This window comes from Ischnura elegans (assembly GCF_921293095.1).
Source record: "Ischnura elegans chromosome 13 unlocalized genomic scaffold, ioIscEleg1.1 SUPER_13_unloc_1, whole genome shotgun sequence".
NCBI classification, from domain to species: domain Eukaryota; kingdom Metazoa; phylum Arthropoda; class Insecta; order Odonata; family Coenagrionidae; genus Ischnura; species Ischnura elegans.
The window spans coordinates 1,161,908-1,181,236 of NW_025791657.1; positions in this window are offsets into that span (position 1 = coordinate 1,161,908).

The window sequence follows — 19,329 nt, forward strand, 5'->3', positions numbered from 1 at the left end:
ACTGCCCGTTTCAGTGACATCAATTGCTGCAGAAATATCTATTAGTGTGCCAGAGCAGCTTCAACTAACCAGTGCACCAGGAAGAATATTCTCCACGTGCAAACACGCATAGAGGTAAGTTCACAAATGTTTAGATAAAAACGTGCAAGTGTCACTCACGACTATGCTGCCTGCGCTAGCGCTAAACGTTTTTACGTTTATTTTAACTACAAGAATCATAATAGAAATATAAGTAATTTTTAAATTGACTGCTTAAATAATTTTTTTATCTTTCAATGAGATACTTTAAATTTTCAAAATATTGTTTTCTTATTAATGTTTGCTAATACTCACTATGTTGGGAAATAATTATATTCATACTGAGGTAAAATATTTTTTTAAATAGTAATGACTTCGAAAAGATTACTAACAGAGCAGGGAATTGAGAGAATCGCCGAGGACAGTGACTGCGACGATTTTTTTGACAGTAATAGTGAATTCCTCCCAGCAGAATTCACATCTGAATCAGAAGATAATTTGAAAGAAGTCAAGGAGGGGCCATTTGACCAACTGCTTGAAGAGGAAGATATTTACCGTGATGTGGAGGTAATTAAAAGCACAGATTACTCTGATATTAGGGTGTCAAAATCAAGGCGTGCGTGGGAAAAAAATCCTTCAGAAACTACAAAAACATTACAACGAAACATACTAACTGTAAATAAGGTCCTTCAAAGTATCCCAGTTGTGTTTGTTCAATTTGAAAAACTTTTAATCTGTTTATGAACGACGATATCAAAGGTATTATAAGTAAATGCACTAATTTGTGCCCCCAAAAAGTGTTAAATGAGTTGTCAGTGACGCCCTATGAAGAAAACAATTGGAAATTTTGAGTATAGATGAACTTGATGCATATAATGGATTAGTATTCACTGCAGGTGCTCTTCAATGTGCGAATAAGAACGTAAAGGAGTTAGGGTCAACTGATACCAGCATTTGTAGAGCTCTTTCACAGCATTTATGTCCCGCACAAGGTTTCAAAACATGATGAGAGTCGTGTGATTGGATGACAAAGGTACTAGGGCCGAAAGAAAAAATTGAAAATATTGAGTTCCTAAAGGACCAAAAACGGTAACTAACGTAATAAAATGTGGGCAGGTTACCTGAGGGTTAAAAACGTGAAAATTTTCTACTAATCATAATTATTGTGAAAGCTCCATACTTTACCATCAAACAAAGGAGCACGTGGTTAACCCATTAATGCCCAGAAGATTTTTTTCAAAAAATTTTAATTTTTTTGCTTAAATTTGATTAGACATCATATTAGATGCGGGAAAAAATGTTCAAAAAAATCTCTAACATTTGCATAGTACTTAATCCTATACGTATCTTAAGATACGTCTGGGCACTTGTGGGGTCAAAAAAATTTACTTTATCATTAAATTGTGTTAATGCACGTTTTTGTTATATAATTCATTACTAATGCCTTCATCAGTAGTTTCTTAATATAGTAATGAAGTAATTATAGTGAATTTGAATTTTTGTGCATCAAATAATATAATGTTGAGTTTTATTGTAGTATTCTTGCGTGAACAATTTGCATTTGCACTTTGAAATTTTACAGCTTTTGATTTTTGAAATGCAGCTTTTTCTGGTAGGTTATATACATTATTGGTTCTATTTTCACGAAGTGTTCAAGTGCCACACAAGCTCCTTCCAGTCAACTTTGTAAGCAGCTTTTCTGATGTGAATAAGTTTAAATTTAAACAAGTATGTTTGTACCTAGTGGTAATTTACACTCATCCACCAGTCCTAAAACTACATCTCCTCCTTGACCAAGATCTGTTCTCTACAATTTTGAAAGTCTTGACCAAAATCTCAAACAAAAGTTGAACTCTATGTAGCCTATCCTTGCCATCATTTTTCCCATTATAATAAGTATCTGCCAAATGCAGAAACCTTAAAATATCTTCAAACTTGTTCCTTCGCATTGATTGAGAAACTATTTCGATGGTGCAGTCTGGAGATGACCTCCGATAAAGCCATCGACTAGGAAGACGATGATAACCTGAGAGTAACGATATTCCTTTATAAATAACACTTTATATATGTATTCGATTTGTACGTACGAATGTACTAACATTTTTAACAATTGTTCAGAAAACTTGTCTTGAATTTTTGTTTTGACAGCGTTGATGGTAGAGCTATTTCAGATGTGTTTCACCTCAGCTCATTCACGAAGGTACCTCTTCTCTTCTCAGCGGTAAATGGGAGCCCCTATGATGTTTTCCTGACTCACATAGCAAGGGGTGTGCAACAAAAGTAACAAAAAATCATTTACAAAAGAAACGGTAGAGAAGTTTTTAAAGCTCCGATTCCTCCTTATGTCAGGTGTATCCATCGGAGACTCGATTACAAAATACAAAGTATGGGGTGACATAGCGTGGTACATAGTTTCTTTACCAATGTTCACTAAAGTTACTTATTTCCTACTCTGATTTCCGTTTTGCAATCTGAATATCATTGCCAGCGGAAAGTTTAACGAGAAACAAAGTTATCAATCCATTCCACCGTCGGCGATAAAGAATACAAGTGATGCCACGACAGCGGCAGGTACGCATGGTGGGAAGGGGGCGCGCGCCCCCCTCTTACGTGGCCGCCTGCATTGTCTAACATTGCAGAACTACAATTGTAACTCCTTGACATCATAAGATGGCATTACGTTGTACATATACGTGTATAATAATTTTAAATACCTTTCCTAAACTTTGAACGTGACTTGATTAGTTTCCGTTACGATACAAGTATAGGTAGCTCAAGATATCTTTTGCACCCCCCTTGAAATTTTTTTCTGTTTGCGCAACTGTACCAGGATAGGCTACTTGATATAGCGAGCATTTGCGCCTCCATAAATTCAATACTGATTCATTTCATGCTACCAATGAAGGTAATTTATCACAATTCAAATGAGGATACACCACAATTCGGAGAAAATAACTGTTTATTGCTGTATTTACCTAATTGTTCAATATTATACTTCATGAAATGGCAGAAATATAAAATTGTCTTCAAGCTATCACATAATTAGGCTTATAAAATAATTATTTATTTATTTAATCAATAAATAAAATGAAACATACTTACAAGTCAAAACTTGAATTTTTAGTGCCACAAGTGCCCAGACGTATCTTTAGATACGTCAAAACTTTACTGATTAGTTTTGTAATGAGCTTGAAAGAAAAATAAATGTCTTTATACAGATAATATTTCTTAAACATTCAAGATAAAACAGGTAAAAACTGGATTCAGATAACTAAAATACTTTATACGAAAATTAAATTTTCACATGACCATAGCGTAGCGATTTCAGAGTAGTTCATGGACAGCCATGTGAAATTAAGCATAAAAATTGCAAATATAGGCTTAAATAATCTAAATCGCTTGTATGCCATTCGAAGACTGCCTTTTGTCATATTACATAAATAAATTGCGTAAACAACATACTTAAAAGTATTTAGGAATTTTTAAAGTATGACGTATCTAAAGATACGTCTGGGCATTAATGGGTTAAAATGCTTTCTGAACAAAACTGTAAATGTACGCGTTTTTGATGTTACTTAGAAGCATTAAAACTGGGATATAAAGGGTTAATGAGATTAACAACACCATTGAATAAAGTGTTTTTTCATCAGCAGCGTTTAACATTTAGTGGCGTAAATGATAACGAATTCATGTTAGCCAAAAAAACGTAGCTTTGCTTCGAATCCTCTCATGCGCGATGGTTTATTTCTATTTTTTCCGATTATGTGTGAATTAATCTATATTGACGGAAGGCTTTTTCTCGGTGGATGGCCCTTGGTTGGTGGATGCTCCCGGGGTGGGGAACCTGGGACCCCCTTTCATACGGACCTGGTTTGAATTATGCAGTGTACCGGACTGCTCAGTAAACTGCAGGGGCGAAGTCTTCAGTATTTTGCGATTTGGTGAATGAGCAACAGGATAGCTTTCCCCGATGGAATGTGATATAATTTCGTGTTAAATGTATCTGATCTGCAAATCAAGGGCCACACCGACGATAGATAGGGCTGTGGGCCCCAGAAAATCCGAGAAAAAATAAAAAATAAGCAACACCCTACTGTGGGGATAAGATCGATCGTCAGCTCCCACTAACAATGGAGAGCTGTGAGGCGAGGCGACAAGACAAAGGGGACACCATAGAGCTTACTGGAGGGGGCGACTCATATTCTCCGTAATGGCCAGAAGTGAAGGCTAGGGGTCGCTGCATGCTGGCGCATTTAGCCATATTCCCAGGCACAGCTATAACAGTCTTTGGGGGGAATGATCAAGTTTTTCTCTTTATTCTTAAAATAATGCCTTTCGGGATTTTTCGCGGTAGGTTCCATGATAGTAAGCAGTGATACGTATCGAAATGAATTAATTTGCATTAGATTAGTACAGTTTTTCCCGTAGGGGCAGGATTATTATTAAAGTATTCTACCGATTAAGGTAGGTCTCCATGGAGTGTTTACGAAGGATTCCGGGAGCATTCCCTTACATCTTGCACTTCCCTCTTCAGCGCACAGTAAGACCTTATACCTTTCATTCTATCTATAAATCCTATTCTTTTCCTTCCCCTCCCTCGTTTACATAACATTCTTCCCTCTAACACTGTTTTCAACATCCCATCTTCGCTAAGTACTCGCTCCATCCATACCTTCTGCCTTCTCCGTATCTCATCTAAAAGCTACCTATCCTCCTCACCCACCATGTCCAGCACTTCGTCGTTCCTCCTCCTCTCCGTCTACTTCACCTTCTCCATTCTTCGCCACACCCACATCTCGAATGCCTCGAGTCTTCTCTCATCCTCCTTCCTAAGTGTCCACGTTTCTGCACCGTAAAGCGCTACACTCCAGATCAGGCTCTTCACTAACCTTTTCTCTAAATTCTTACATAGTGAACCTCCCAGAAGCTCCTTTCTGTTCATGAACGCCTCCTTTGCTAATGCAATTCTCTTCCTAATATCCTTACCACTACATCCATTTTCCTCTAATGTGCTGCCTAGAGGCAGGATTATCAATAGACAATTCGGTATTTTTTCAATCGATTGACCCAACATTTGCTGGCAAAATAACAGCTGTCATTTCGAAAATTGCAATAATTTCAACTTTCTGTATCCTATTCCCGAAACTAAAGACAGATTTGGGTATGGGGCATCCAGGACCAGCAGTGGGTGGGGTTGGGGAATTCAAGCCAATATCGTTCAAGTTGTTACGTTTTTGTACAGAAAATGTTAAGGGAACCAAAATTTAACATAAATTATGACAGTCTTAATCAGTTAATAAAATTATTTGCTTGACAAAAAAAATTATTTCTATTATATTTCCATGTAATTTTCGTTTTGAGTTAAAGTTATTTCCGTTTTTAAGGGCAGTTGCCCCCTTCCGCCTCCCGCTGGGTACACTCATGGTTTTGTGCGATTGTTATGCAACCATCGTTTATTCTTCGAATGTAACTTTTCATCGTTAAAAACGCCAAATTATGATATATATTTATGACAAATCCAAAGTAAGATAATGTTTTCAGTGGCATAATACCGAATAATCTTTATACTTTGTTTTCTATTTATATTTTTACATTTTCGCCGAAAACCTCCGGGAAAAGAGTCGCTCTGTCACTAAAAATGCACGTTTGTACTCGAAAATATGCCTGCTTCTCAATTTAAATTTACGGATAGAGCGAAACATTTTTTAGGTAAACGAAAGAAAAATCAAGCCTGAGCATTTACTGAATTGAAAATTACAATACAATAATTAACAATGCAATTCGATTTTGACGTTGTTCACTTAAACACTTCCCTTCGTTGTTCGATCAACTTAAAATCTAAGTGAATGCAATACATTAGTGATGTAAAAAATGCAGAACTTAAGTGTTGATGGTACTAGGCGTTTGTAATTCACAACTGTTGCAGTCAGTAACGGTCGCCTGCTACCCTTGATATCGAGAAAGTAAATCGGAAAAGGCTCCCGGAAATGGCTTAATAAATGGGATATAAAATAACTTGAGACTCCAAGCGAGACACTAGGGCAGGGTAGAGGGTAAAATATTTCTGTTTCTTCCCGCACAGGCTGTTAGCTAACATTTTATCCTAATTTAATCCTAATATTATATCCTAATTTAATTATAAGTGCTACTCCTGAAGATAAGGAGTTAAACCTCTTTGAATGGAACTCCATTTTGGGGTGAAGTTTCCCTGGTTTTCTCGTCCCTCCGATTTGAGGAACAACTCAACATGCGCCGTGCCCCGGTCACTGCCCAATGCATTATATGTCTTATTATGCAATGCAATATTATGTCTTATTTTGCATAATACATATGTTTATTTCAGGTCACTAGACATTCTAACCCTATGTTAGCGCATGACCACGGTTAACAGATTGCGTTACCTCTCTATTACCTCCACCTGGTCTTCCGTGGGGGTAATTGAGAGGAGCGTTTACTCAGCCATGTTTACTCAGCTTAAAATCGATTTCCTTCACCTTTATCTCGTAGCCCTATGCATCAATCATCTTGTAAACGATCGCAAACAATCCAAAGAAAAAGCGTAAAGAGCGATATATATTTATCTATCCAGCATGTCCAGTTGAGATTACTAATGTAATTTTAGCCCGAGCGTTGACTGACAGTACCGGTATTAGACCATCTCTATACCTTCATTTTAATGCTGCACTAATGATTACATACTACCGCTATCTGTGGCTATAAATACCTCTATATTAGCTAAATGAGGAGCACATCCTGAGCGAGTTGAATCTGACAAACTGATCCGCCATACGGTTCTTCAAATAACCACCTTCGTGCCTCCTGAGAAGAATTTATCCGTCACTTTGAATTTAGATTTCTGTAAGTCTTAATAAGAATGGAAGGAAGATGTTTTCCTTATACTATTGTAATAATTTTCCCATATCAGTTACTGAAGTAATTTATTTTATCATTTCAGGACCTCCTCAGGAGCCAAGGGGGTAATAAATTTCATTTTCATTTAGATTGCCTAGCCTATTTGGTAAGTAGTTGCGAATGCATTTAATCTATGCTTTTCTTTGAATAATCGATTCTTACGTGGTTGCCATTCTTTAAATAATCATGCCCGTGAAGCGAAACGTTTAATTTAATGCAATCGACCAACGGAGTTTGAACGTAATATATGATAGGTATATAATACCTAGAAAATATTTGTTTTGTTGTATCCATATTAAGTTTTTCCCCACAGTGTACCTCAGTCTAATGCCACACAAACAGAGTTAAAACGCTATTTCAAAACTATATTTCAAGCGAAATTATTTTTGGCTCTAATTTTAGATGAACTTACCCAAAACCAGTTTTTGAGAGACCGCTGGGTTTTTAAAGTCATCAATACTTTCTAAATGATTATGATATATGTGAAATATTGACGTTATTTTAATATTTTCTATGCTTCTGGAAAAATATTCTTGTAAATTCACGTTTTCATTTGTGTGTGTACCCGACTGTATCCAACACCTCACATCACTCCCGTAGAATGGTACATCCAGAACAAGAAAAAAAAACGAAAAAAGCTCTATTTTTTCCTTTTAAATTTCATTTCTTATTTCATTTATAAGCATATTTAGAAACATGGCGGAGTATTGATTATTAAAAATGATGATTTATTATTTTTTAAATCAGTTTTGGATTCTGTTTCAAATAACTATTTACCGAAATATTGGTTCGAATAGTTAACCCTTTCGAGACGGTGAAGTTTTCGCTTTAGCATGACTTCTGTACTGAGCCCCGAGAGAATCTTACGTACCCTTAGTACAGAGCATTATTGCAGAATATTCGTAAAAAAGAGTGTCGCGGATAATCACACACTCACAGCATTAACCTTTTTTACCCTTCCTAGCGGAGACTCCGCATCATCTCGGACTCCGAGGGTAGTTGGGCTCCCTCCTTTCGGGGTTTACAACTCTACCAGTGGCATTGGTTTGCAATCACTCATGCTTTGTTTATATGAATTAGCTGTATGGATCATTGTTGCTTGAACGTAAATGGCAGACTTTGAATTGAATTCTTTGTTTTATTTTAGCTATTGTATTTTTTTAACGGAGCTTTACTGTCTATATTAGCGCATTTAATGCTGTAAGTATTTCCATGCTGATGTTTATACTGAGATCGAGACATAATTAAGTGATTATCGAAGAATTTTGTTTAAAATTGTAAACGCAGCTCAAAAGGGTAATAATTCAATCCTTTAGTTACATATTTTGAGAAACGAATAAATATTACTTCGCAAAATGACTGGATAAACGGTTGTATGACCGCAAACCCCTTACCGCTAGGAGGGGTAATATAAGGCGTGTGGTCCGGGTACCTGCTCATGAATTTCGAGGGTACGGCCTATGCCCCGCAGTGTTGGGTCCCGTAAGAAAGACATGGCACACCCGCGATTGTCATAAAAGGGGAAGAGCTAGGAAACATATATATTCGGCATTTGTTGACCTGCGTAGGAAATATCTCCAACGAAAATATGAGGCTTTCGTCTTTCGGGTCAAGAAACGTCCAGATGCATATTTACGTCTTTAATAGGGAAATGGTTAACGCACAAATGAAATATAAGTTGAGGAATAATTCAGCAGTTATAAACTTTAAACAAAGCGATAGAAATTGCGTCTACACCTTTTATTAATACTTGATTCGTTGGGGTTACTCAGAACTTTGCGTTTCTGGTTACGTAACATAAAATACAATTCACCGGTTATTGATTTATCTTTTACATATCGTTTCCAATGTTCTTTCGGCTTACTATCGAGGATTGATAAAATTTTCAATTTTTAATAAAAGTTTCAATAGAAACATTTTATAGTGACCTACTATGATAGTAAAATGAGTGAGAATATTGGACAGGTGATATCATAAATAATTGATAGAAAATATTTTTACTGATTATTTGCAATTCTTTCTCAGCGAAATGAAGAGAGAATTATGCCCCCCCGGAAAATTCTCCGTCGCTTGTGTCCACAGTGACCATAAATTACTGCAAAAAAGAAGGACATCAGAATTTTCCAATTAACTTGAACAAAAATAAAAAAAAACCTGGAAAAGGATTTCTTATGCATTGAAAAGTTTGGCTGAGTATCATGAAATCTTTTAAGGGTGACCTCAAGTTTTCTGTCATTTTATGTAATTAGCATCAATCCCAATACCAAGAAAAAATTACGCTGTCTTTGAAAAGTAAAGATATGACGCAAATAAGCTTCATTCTTCCATGTGGGGTGATATGGGATAAAAATCGGATAGAAATTGGATAAGACTTTTGAAATATCTCCGCAACGATGGGGAGCATGTCAGGAATCTGAAAGTAATCGTCTAAGTCATCTTCCCCTCCTATCTATAAATCTTGAAAAGGGTAAATGGCATGCATTTTTTCAGTGTGGTCAATCATTATAAATATTTTTCAGCATGGTATTATGTTTTTATGTTGCAGTTTATCAGCGCTAATTCTAGTAGTGATTTGCACAGGATATCATGAGAAGGCATTTTTCCAGTGAAAGGGAGTTAGGATGAAAATTATATGTTTACTTTTGAGAAAAAACCTCTTATTAAAAAAAATGCGCCCAAATCCACATTACTAATTAGTGTCTTTGGACTTGGACAATGTATAGCATCATTCTACGATGCTATTAATATTAAACGCTTTCATGATATTCTTTTCAGCAGTTTTCTACTGGGGTCATCTCTGATTGGTTACAAAGATTTTTCTGAAGCTTTGAATTTTGTTATCTATAACTTAATCAGTGGCGTAAATATTAGAGGTTGATCGGGTAGATCCTCCAAAAGTTTCAGACATTAAAAAATATTTAAAAATTGCCTTGTTTAACAATTTAATTACTACTTTGGCTTTTATTTAAAGGTTTTGTGTTAAAATGATGGAAAATGAATTTCCAGGCATGTCATTTCTTCCCTGGAACCACCAATACATGGGAAGTGTTTTCTAGGCCATCCAATGCCCACTAATCATATTCCTGGCTATGCCACAATTCAGAATTATCATGTGACTGAATAATGAAACAAAACCGAGTGCACGGGAAATCAGCCGGGTGTGAATGGACATTGCTGCCAACGTTTCAATTGCCTTTTCTGCCATCGTCTTCAAGGCGAATCATGGACCTGGTTGTTACCTGGCTTATGTACACCGTTGGGGTGGTCAACAATGTCCATCCTTACCCGGCTGATTTCCCGTGAAGACTTTATCAGCAGCATTCGCCGGGAAAGCACAAAATCATTCTTTAAAACCAAGTGCACTGTCCCCATCATATTTTTACGTAGTCAATGAGGCAATAGTTTTCTTTGCACGTTCACTACCGTCTCCGAAATCTTTTTCCTCAACCAGATTGTTTCAGTACATTTAGAGATTGTTATTTAGTCGCAAAAACGATGATTGAATGTGATGAAATTTGATGGATGCCACTTGTGATCAGTTTTTTAGTCCGGGTTGCGCAGTAGGCGGGAAATTTTGGTTTCAAAAGTAACGCTTACGCTAGTTCTATTGTTCAAACACAAATATTGACAACGTATTATGTTATAAAGGCATATTCATTCTGTTTACTTCCAGTCAATCTTTCAACCTTACGTGTTAACACTGAGAAAGGTTCTTACTCCTCGCTGACCACCGCCACCACATTGTTTCTACTTGCAACTTTCTGTCTGCCAAGTTCAACAAACTTTAAAATAATTACCTCATTGTTTAGCAACAATGGCGAGCCACATTTCTGTCAGTAGAAGTGAGGAATCTGTTTTGGAAAGTCTATTTAGAGGATTGCATTCTGGTTCAGTGCTCCAGTATAAAGAGCCACTGGACATTTTGAGAGGTGTAAATGTGCGTGGAGATTGGCGAAGAACACTCTTGCATGTTTCAGTGCGGCTAGGGAAGCCCGATTGGGTGGAGGAACTGTTAGCTAGGGGAGCTGACCCATGCCTTGTTGATGGTACCGGATTGAACGCAATTTCTTCGGCCGAAGAGAGGTGTCGCCGTTTCCCTAACGACCTGGACTGCTTGCAAGTCCTTAAGTTGGTGACATTGGCTTACATGAGAAATCAGGAGATGATGCACCATCTGCAGTCAATATCAAGTCATAGTGCTCACAGAAAAAAAAAAGATTTGGGTTCTCCAAATCAACATTTTGAATCTTTGAATTCCTCCGTGGACTCATTGAGGCAACAGATGAAATCTCTTGTGCGTGAGTTGCACTTCTCCTTGGAGGAACTCAAGGCGCAAGTATCAGGACGCGACATAGTGTTGCGTTCCGTGGAAGAGGCAGTGACGTCAGTGGTTGAAGATGTAGGGTTAATTAAGTTAGTACTAAGAGGAGAGGCTGGGGTGTGGCCATCTCTTTCAGATCGAGCTACAGCTAGACATGAGTTTGTGGACGCCATGTTGGAAAGGACGATAGTGAAGTACGGAGATGGATCTAACATTATGCGAAAATTGTATGAGAGACTTTATGATGAAGACGATGGCACTGCTTGTATTGTTAAGTGTTTAAGTGGATATGATCGGGTGAAGGTGGTTGTTGACTGTGGTTCTGAGAACATAGAAAGGATGAAGAATGAGGTTGTGCTTTTGGATTGGACTCAAGAGAGTGGCAGAGAATGGAATTCATTTTGTGATTTGCAAAGTGAGACTGTATATTTGGGTGCAAAGGTTAGCGATGTTAACAGTGAGATAAACAAATGTGCTTGGTTAGCTTAGGCCCTCTCACAATTATGTCTGAAGTTAGTCTTTGAAAATGAATGGATGCCTTACAAAAAGGGAGATATCGAACGCGAGTATGAGTGGATGAGGTCCTTACAAGAGGTTGAGAAGAAGACTGGGGAGGAAATTAGTTTTTGGCTCACTTTTGCATTTGAACGGAGGACACAGCACGCACAGATATTTTATCTTGCAGCAGGTATCCCACGTATTATCGCTTTACATGGATTCAAAGAAGGAAGAGCTAAACTGCAGGAGGAATCCCCTCTTCTCCACGCAATGTACTTTAACTTTGTGATGCCAACAATGCTAGCCAACACGAGGGTGAGTCTTTTTTTCTATTCTTCACACGTTAACTTCCCCTTTCTCCATATCACCTCAACAAATATTATTTGCTGCCTTATAAGTGGTCCTCTTTATTGTAATAGTTTTTTTCTGAACCATCCTAATAATTGGACGAAATGCATTTCAGACTTGTTCCTCATTGTTAATGCAAAAAAATAAATGAAAATATCTTAATATACGATTTTATAGACATATAACGCCATTTTGAAAGATTGTATTAGTTATTTATCATTTTATTTTCCCAGTTTTCCCAAAAGTGGGTCATTTATTGAAGAAATGTTTTGCATATAGTGGTGAAATTTAAATTCTGGCACAAAATACAATTTCTTTCCTTGTGTTCCATAAGATGTTTAATTTTACGTTGGAGAAATGTCTTGGGTTTACCTTATTCAGTAACACTGTAGTCATGAACTTCATATTCAGATATAAAGAGATCTCTTCTTTTCCCGGTTTTCTGGCGCGTTTAGTCATCAGAAGTGACAACAGTTACGCCAAAATTCCACCAGGCTACTTCAGGTCAAAGTGATAATTTCCGTAATTTTGTCGCGTTATATAGTTCTACTTCCTCAAGCCCGTATGACACTTCCCAATTTATTGGCCAATCCATTGGATATTGGATTGTGGACCCACTGACACACACCAATTTCTAGCCCAATCTCCGTTTCACAATATTGGGCACAATTTCTTGGCCAATCTAGATTTTAGAACGGGTTCTATTTTCTCGAGGCCAATCTCCAATCAGAACTCAGTCTCGTCGACTCCTAGTGGCCAAATCTAGAAGCTCTTTGCAAAACATTTCACCTCGGAATTTTAATATCATATATAAAAACTTTAGAAGCAAAGCAATCCATGGAATAGCTCAAATAATTAATATGTACTGTCGCGTCACGGGGCCGTTGTGCTCCGCCCGAAATGCAATGCATGCAGGGCCGGAACTAGCCTTACATTTACGACGAAAATAATAAGAAAAGAGAAATGAGGGACTGGAAACCAAAATTTAAATAAAGTGAAAGGAAGAAATGACGGGGGTGGAAGAAAATAAGTAAGAGAATCCCGCCTTACCTTGGCTTCCGCCCGAACTCTACACCCCATGCGTCCGTCCACCACTTGATTCTCGTCAGAGCTTCGACGAGATAAACGCGTCTTCGCCTTGAACTCAGGCGAACGAATGCTGTCGTCTTCGCCCGGACCCAAGCGAATGAATGAATAGCGGTGCCGCAGGCCAGCACCGTTCTTCCGGTGCTGCTCAAGCCCTCTTTAGGCAAAAAAGTACGGCACAAAACAAAAAAACCAAGGCAGGCGGGAAAAAGAAGAAAAGAGGGAAATTCAAATGGAAGAAAAGAAGGCATAAGGCTGTTCCGGCCCGAACATACCGCCCACCTGAATTTAGCAAAAATTCACCTCTTTATAACGAAAACTGAAATAAGCTGCGTTCTTAGTCCTATTCTAAGAGTTGGGTTTGGGATACTATAGCTTCACTTCCAGAGGCCCATCTGGAAGACTTACTACAGGACTCAGGTTAGGCCGTGGATAGGGAATTAGAAGGAATAAGAATGTTAAAAACGAAACTAACGCGTAACTAGCGAGGAAAAAAAAGAAAATCTTACATCCGATCTCACAAGTGCTCTACCAGATATAATCCAAAATTTTCTGACTATTAATGCCTCTACCATTCGAGGTCCCCCGTGCAGAGATGCAAAGTGATAATGTCGCACAATCAATCTAGAGAGATGACTCTCTTTAGGCAACAAAACAGGTTGTTTTTGTGATTGAGGCAATGCGGAATTAATGAGCCTGCCGCCCACCCTGAGGATCCCTTGATCATCAACAATAGGAGATAAACGAGCAAAAGTAGAATGAAGACACTTGTTTCTAGAGATAGAATGGAGGACATCCTTGAAATGACATTTCTGAACCAGTTTTATGATGAGGTTAAGAGATTCGGTCCATTCAGATTCCAAAATAAGAAGATTGGATGGTCGCTGCACTCCCTTACAACCAGAGATAAATCTACGCACAAATACAACTGTTCGTATTAATTTCAAGTAGCAGGAGTACGCCTTCATCCAATGACATGAACATCCCTTTTCATCTTGGATGGCCCCTGCCCATTGCGCTTGAATCTTAACCTCCGGTAGATCATTTGCATATTTACTTTCCGAAGGTATTGATGGCCACTTTGATTCATCCTCTTTTAGAAATTCCGGACCTGACCAATATAAGTCACATAGCAGCAACTGATTTGGCATCATTCCCCTCGAAACACAATCCGCTGGATTGTTGGATGATTCAATATGTCTCCACGAAGAACTGGGAATTGAAGCCGTAATATTAGTGATTCTGTTAGCAACAAAGGTCTTTAATAAATGAGGTGACATTCGCAACCACGCCAACACAATCTGAGAATCGGTCCAGGCATATATTTTGAGGATCTGAAGTCTTTTGTCCAAAAAAGATGACAAACGGGATAGAAGCTTAGATAACAAGTACGCTCCCATTAACTCAAGCCTTGGAATAGATAAAGTTTTCAAGGGAGCAACTTTACTTTTAGCTGCAACTAGATGAACATTAATTTCTGATTCTGCGATCGTTCTTATATACACCACCGCACCGTAGCCGCGCTCCGATGCATCACATAATCCGATCAGTTGCGCCTCTGAAGACCGTGGAAATATATATCGAGGAAACTTTATCTGCTGCAACAACTGACTCTGCGAGACAAAATTATCCCATTGATTCTTAATGACTTCTGGAAGGGAATCATCCCAAGATAATTTTTCATTCCACAGGGATTGCATCAAAACTTTAGCCCATAAAGTTACGGGAGACAAAGCCCCAATCGGGTCAAAAATTCTGGCAATGTTCGAAAGCAGTTTTCTTTTTGAATTGACCACCGTATCAAAATTGACATGATAGGAAAAAGTATCGGATTTTGGTGACCAATACATTCCCAAAACTTTTAAAAGGCAAACATCGCTCGAATCAAAATTTAAAATTGATACCCATTTCTCCTCGGGAATATGACTTAACAATTCCGGAGCATTGCTTGCCCATTTTCCAAGAGAAAAGCCTCCTGATAAAAGCAAGGAAATTAATTGCTTTTGCAAATTTAGTGCCTCTGCAATCGAGCTCGCTCCCGTGACGATATCATCAACATATGTGTCATGAAGAAGCACCTTTGAGGCTAACGGGAAATTTTGTCCTTCATCACTGGCGAGTTGATGTAGAGTTCTGATCGCTAGAAAAGGTGAAGAAACAACTCCGTAGGTCACCGTATTCAATTCATAATCCAATAATGAGGACGATGGATCCTCTCGGAAGACAACGTGTTGATAGGTGCGATGGTCGGGATGTAACGATATTTGTCGATACATTTTCACAATGTCGGTAATAAACGCGACCTTATGCGTCCTAAATCCAATTAAAAGGTCAAAAATGTCCTTTTGAAGTTTGGGACCAGTTTCTAAGACGTCATTTAGTGAATTACCGAGTGATGTCTTCGCCGAGGCATCGAAAACAACACGTATTTGACCGCACTGAGAAGCATCCTTAAACACGGCATGATGGGGCAGATAATACGATCCGGGACTCGTAGACCTGGACATATGTCCCAGCGACTCGTACTCGCTCATGAATTTATGGTACTCGCCTTTTAAACGCGAGTTCCTTGACAATCTGCGCTCCGTGTTCATCCAGCGCGTGATAGCATATCCATGAGAATCTCCCAGAGTGGGAGGACATGCCTGAAATGGCAACATAACTTGATATCTACCGTCAGGCATACGACGATGCGTATTTTGAAACCCTACTTCGCATTGCACGTCTTCAGGTCTCGGTAGAATTTCGACCTCCACTCCTTCCACTTCCCAAAACCTTTTCAGTTGATTAAGAAGAAGTGTCTCCCTCTTACCAATAGCCAGCGAAAGTACCTGAGAAGGATTCTGGGGGGCAATGGTTGGATAACTTCCCATTATAACCCAACCGAACACAGAATTCATAGCTATCACATTTGCGTAAGACAATGATTTCCGCCCACCAAGAAGAATCCTAGGAAATAAATCCATGCCCAATAACATTTCTACGGGGGCCGGTCTATCGAACTCGGGATCTGCGAGACGCAAATGTGCAAATTTTTTGAAAAGATGGAGTGGGATAGGAGTTGTTGGAAGTTCATTTAAGACCTCCGATACTACAACCGACCTCGTGGTCAATACGGGGGATGACGTATGTCTTGGAGATAAAGAGCATAAAACCTGACCGTTGGGTTGCTGCAGGGGAACATGCGCTAAGCCAAATAGCTCGCCCTCGTAAGCGGAGATGGGCAAAGATAATCGCCTTACCGCCGAGGACGAAATAATGGATAACTGCGAGCCCGGATCTATTAGAACTCTGATACGCTCCCACGCCCCATTACCAGCCTGAATCAAGACAACCGCTGTGCCTAGAATAGTCGAATGCTGCCGATCACTCCGAGTGCATGACGATATGATAGCAGGGGGTGTGGATGAGGTGGTAGATGTTTTTGACAAGGAAATACCCTCTTGACTATCGTCACGCAATCCGGTGGAAACCTTTCCTGCGTCCTTCGCGCCGACTAAGTTCCCGTCTTCGGCAGAATTATGTAAAGACGTGTGGTGATAGCGTTTACATCTTTGACAGCGCATACCTCTTGCTTGACACTTGGGAGCCCAATGACCCGGCCTTAGGCAATTGAGACACAGCCCTTTTGAACGCACAAAAGTTGAACGTTGATTACAACTCATTTCAATGAAACGTGGACATTTAAATAAAGGATACAAGGAGGAACACAATGGGCAATTATCACGTTTCTCTGAATAATTAGACATCCTTGAAGAGGCTTCGTTGGCTGAAACTGGCAGAGAAAATTTAAATCTACCTCGAGAATTCGTGGAGGTAAATTTAGAAACCGATCCACTTGATGTTTGCAGAATTTTAATTCTTTTCTTTACAAAATCAATTAGATTTGTTACAGAAGGGAACATGTTTCCACTCAGCGATCCTTCAAACTGGGATAATATCTCAGAATTCAAAACTCGAGCGGCTAAGCGGAATAAAATAAATTCTCCCAAATCTGGAATATTCAGGGTCCCTAAGGCCGCATACATTTCTGCAAACGTTGTCACGAATTGTTGTAACTCTGCTTGATTATTAGAAATTTCTGGAAACGACAACATTTTGTCCAAAAATGAAAATCCAAGAATGCGAGGATTATCATAAAAATCGTTTAATTCTCTCCAGGCGGATGGATAATGAGCTTCGCCAAAAGGTACAGAGGCAATTATTGCCAATGCCTTACCTTGGAGAGAAGATTTAAGATAGGAAAATTTTTCAATGGCGGATATATCATTCCGGTAATGCACCACCGATTTAAATATATCGCGAAAAGCGGGCCATTCAGAAAACAATCCCGAAAACTTCGGAACATCAATGGCTGGGAGTTTACATTTTTGAGATTGCACAGGGGCTTCCCCGTCCACATCGCTCGTGGACGCCCTCAATCCATCAGAAACAGACAAAATAAAATAATACTTCTCCTCGAACTCCTTTGCCAAAACGGAATCTATCTTATACACGTCCGCGCGATTGCAATTATTGCAGTGCTCAAAAATTGCCAAATTTTCATCTAAAAAACCACGATAAACCTCCTTTAGACTAGAACACCTGGCAGAAAATACGCCAAAATTAGGATGCTCCCTGACTCGCCCCTGGTATTCACTCAACTGACGTGCCAAATCATACGCGACCGAAAGAGTGGCTTTGAACTGGTCCCGTTTGAATCGCAGAAGGGATAGACGCGATTCGAAATTCTGTCTCGTGGTTATTTCACTTTCTGGCATGATTGCACTAAACGCACTAAATAAATTAAAATAAAATAAAGCCTAATGATTTCCAAATCTGTCCCGGGTTTCGGCACCAAAAAATGTCGCGTCACGGGGCCGTTGTGCTCCGCCCGAAATGCAATGCATGCAGGGCCGGAACTAGCCTTACATTTACGACGAAAATAATAAGAAAAGAGAAATGAGGGACTGGAAACCAAAATTTAAATAAAGTGAAAGGAAGAAATGACGGGGGAGGAAGAAAATAAGTAAGAGAATCCCGCCTTACCTTGGCTTCCGCCCGAACTCTACACCCCATGCGTCCGTCCACCACTTGATTCTCGTCAGAGCTTCGACGAGATAAACGCGTCTTCGCCTTGAACTCAGGCGAACGAATGCTGTCGTCTTCGCCCGGACCCAAGCGAATGAATGAATAGCGGTGCCGCAGGCCAGCACCGTTCTTCCGGTGCTGCTCAAGCCCTCTTTAGGCAAAAAAGTACGGCACAAAACAAAAAAACCAAGGCAGGCGGGAAAAAGAAGAAAAAAGGGAAATTCAAATGGAAGAAAAGAAGGCATAAGGCTGTTCCGGCCCGAACATGTACTTTGAGAGAACATAAATTCACAAACATCAACTGTCTAGAGTGGGTAATTCGGAAATAACATTTCGGATATTTAATGAATAAAAACGTCGTGATTCTCCTCGATTGCGTCTACATTTTGCTTAAATTACAGTTATTAAACTTTTTTTCATGATTTGAGCGCTAAAGTTTCGGGTGAAAGTCCCAATTGATGACAAATTCTCTGTTTATTCGATGAACAAATTCCAGCCAAAACGAGCCGCTACGTTATCTTGGCTCACCTATGAGATCACAATATTTCCTATCTCTCATCATTCAAGGAACTCACCCGAATGAAATTTCGAGCAATTCGAGAATACCATTGCAGCCCCTCGAAATAGTTATTAAATTTACAATTATTATGCCACCTCCCATTTTGTAGCTCATTGGCAATTAATCTGCGTCTTGTGATGCTCTTTTGTCATTTTGTGTTATGTGGCGTTCTCTAGTGGAGTAGTAGAACACTATAACGGCCAATATTGGTGTAAATATTGGTACGTGTCGTACAATGCCTAAAGTTCAATATTTTAACCAATATTGCGAGCCAATATATTGGCCAATAAATTGGAAAGTGTCATACGGGCTTCACGGCCACGATGTTGTCCGGTTACTCTTGCTGCTAGGCCGTGGTTGGCCGGAATTCTGAACACTCCTACAGGCGTTAATTATGTTCTATCCTTATCATCTCTTGAAATACTAGTCCGTTTTAATGATCACTATTGCCTCCCTACCAAAGCTTGTAAGAGAGTGTGTAGAAATCAGGCCAATCCCGCGCAGTAGCAAGGGTTAT